Source organism: Plectropomus leopardus, unplaced genomic scaffold, assembly GCF_008729295.1.
Source record: "Plectropomus leopardus isolate mb unplaced genomic scaffold, YSFRI_Pleo_2.0 unplaced_scaffold24761, whole genome shotgun sequence".
NCBI classification, from domain to species: Eukaryota; Metazoa; Chordata; class Actinopteri; order Perciformes; family Serranidae; genus Plectropomus; species Plectropomus leopardus.
The window spans coordinates 1-2,859 of NW_024626892.1; the positions used below are offsets into that span (position 1 = coordinate 1).

General features: G+C 35.9%; 1 long non-coding RNA gene across 1 annotated transcript; it reads left to right on the forward strand.

Moving 5' to 3' along the window:
• The first annotated feature begins 489 nt into the window (after positions 1 to 489).
• Positions 490 to 2,564, forward strand: LOC121966484. The gene is made up of 4 exons (XR_006107589.1): positions 490 to 663; positions 779 to 845; positions 1,140 to 1,214; positions 2,485 to 2,564. It is a non-coding gene; the product is annotated as an uncharacterized LOC121966484 (long non-coding RNA).
• The last annotated feature ends 295 nt before the right edge of the window (positions 2,565 to 2,859 follow it).

Here is a 2,859-nt window from a genome sequence, read left to right on the forward strand (position 1 = left end):
CTTTGGTTCTTTATATGGTACATACATAACAAGCACACCGCTAAGGGGTAGAGGGAGCTCATAATCACAATCTGACATGCCAACTTAAATCTAAAAATATAGTGTTTTCAACTCCCTAATAAAAAGCAAAAGTCTGACTCATGTAGCCTGTTAATATCGCAAGATTTATAAACATTAGAAAATGCACCCACCTTGTATGTAGACCTATGAAACATTAAAATTTGTGTGTGTGTGGGGGGGGGGGGGGTCCAAAAACAAGACATCTAACAAAGTCCAGTTGTGAGTGTGAGAGTGTTTGACATGACGCTTTACGTTGCTGGGAGTGGTCTGGGATTTTTGTGTTTGTCTTTTTTGACCACTCAGCAGGGAGAGCCTTTCAGCTTTTAAAGCGCTCAGCTGTCCCAAACAGTCACACACACACATACAGACTCAGGGCTGGGCCACCGGGTTTGGCCTGCTGGCATTACTCATCCCAATCTCCCACCTGTTGGAGCCTCATTTGGAAAGTTGAGCATGTAAAGGACTGAGCAACAAGACTGGTGGAAAAACCTCGAAAGACTTCCAAGAAGTTTCGAGCTGCAGGAATTCCTGATGGTGCTGAGTGTGTAAGAACCACCTAACTTTGAGAAGAAGTGGATTCAAGCTTCACGGTCAAGCTTCACGGTCAGTTGAACAAATGATCTTCCCTCCCTTAATCATATTTAACCTGTTACTAAAACCTTTTGGGTACTTGTTAAGATCTGTGAATGTTTTCTTGGTTATGAATTCTGACATGTAGAGCAACCTGAGAAGGAGGAACCCTCTTAACCATGTGTAGATGTGCCATATCGTGTACCAGGTTACGAGTGAGTCCTGTTTTAACTTTGCAAAGATCATGTTGCCTCTCAGGGTTCACTGTATTTTGAAGAAGCTATACTTTGTTCAGTGAAAACTAAAGTAATGGCAAACACGCTGAAAAAAACCTTTGAATTAGTATTAAAGAAACCTGAGAAATCTGGTCTTGACCTGTTGTTTCTGGTTGATCATTAGTTGTGAGCCAAACAGAAAGGAGATGTCTTGCTATGAGACACCTATGGGGATTTCAGAGGACACTTTGTGGATTTCAGCAAAAGTGATGCTGGTGTGTTTTCCGTCTTCAGAGCTGCTGGTCCAGAATCTGAATATCTGTAGGAACTAAACCTCGACTGACGCGACTCCATGGCTCATTATGACCTGTAAGTTCATTCTGCAGTAGGGATCAGGAGAAGATTAATGCATACTGAGTTTGAGTTAATGTACATTGATGCTGACAGTTCACAACTGAATAGATACGGAATCTACAATTGAATAAGTAAATTATTAAATAAATTACATTAGTACCTTGCTTTATGGAAGAAATCTCATCCTTTAATCCTTTTAAGTCCTCACCAAGAAAAAAAGCAATTTAATTTCATTTAATTTTATTTATTAATTTATCACATTTTTTGTGTGTGTGCTTTGTATGTTATTTGCATTTCCATGTCCTATAATAGCAAAAATCATTGATTTTAGTTTTTTAAAAAATTTTTTTTACAAACCCCACAGGCCTCTACCAAACCGCTGAGGTGGCCATTCAGAGAAATGTAAATTACAAATTTGTTACAATTCTTGCAATTGTTAGTTTACTAATGCATCAATTTCTGACCATGAAATTAGTAGTATTGCCAGTTCTAGTATTATTCTGACGCATATTTAACATTACAGTATGTTGAAAGTATCTCAGAAATTGTAAAAAAAAAAAAAAAAAAATCACACTTTTCATTTCTTTCACCAAACATGCACTGGACTAACATAAAGAATAAATATATGCTGAACTACAACAGATTAACTACAGTGAATATTCATCTCTGTTTTCATAAAAAATGTAAATTTATTATCTTAACATCTCTACTTTTACCATAAAAGGCCGAATTAACCATTGGTAAAACATGGTGTAAAACAGTTTAAAAAAAAAAAATTAGGAAACGTCACCGTATATATAAAGGATAACACTAACACTGTATCGTTTAACAACAATAAATGATCAGATCATAGATCAGATCATATCTTAGCAAAAAATCAGTAATAATTTCATTAGCTTAGCTATACCTTTTTATTAAAAGACCTGGGCAAGGCATGTTTTTTAAAAAGTATGACCCTTAATAGATTTTTATTTTTTGAAAACCACCCCACACAGAGCCCTAATGCAGTCTAACTTAGTGTAGGAGGGTGACCCTAAAAGGAAGACTTAAGGCAGAATTATATTTTTATGTATTAATTATCTTTCATCAAGTTATAGTGAACACAACAGTTGAACACAAAGTTAAAGGGTTATTGTCACATACCAGAGTATAACATAAAACTCAATGTGAGGTTCAAGGCATGTACTGATTCTTAAGACTGCCATTAGACATTTAAGTCAAATATTTTTCTTTTGCATTTCAACATTTGCTTCTCCCTGTGACATTTGCAATTTAATGTTGACAGGATGGATGACAAGGACTCTGTGGATATTCATGACAACCCCCCTCTCCCTGACAATGTGGTGAAAGAGGAGGACAACACGGTGAGATATCCGGTCTCCATAACATGCCATGTAACACACACACACACACACACACACACACACACACACACACTGTCTGTACTGTTTACTATTTAACAACACAGAGTAACTGAATAAATTATTTGAAGCTTATGCTTTATAGGAATCAAAGGTTGAATACATGAAAGACTGAAATTTATACTGCTAATAGACAATTAAACATTGACTACAGTGAGTATTTGACTAATGTCTACCCCAGTGTTTATTCTTAAATATTTTTCAAATCATTACATTTTTATTCACTTATATGAATAACA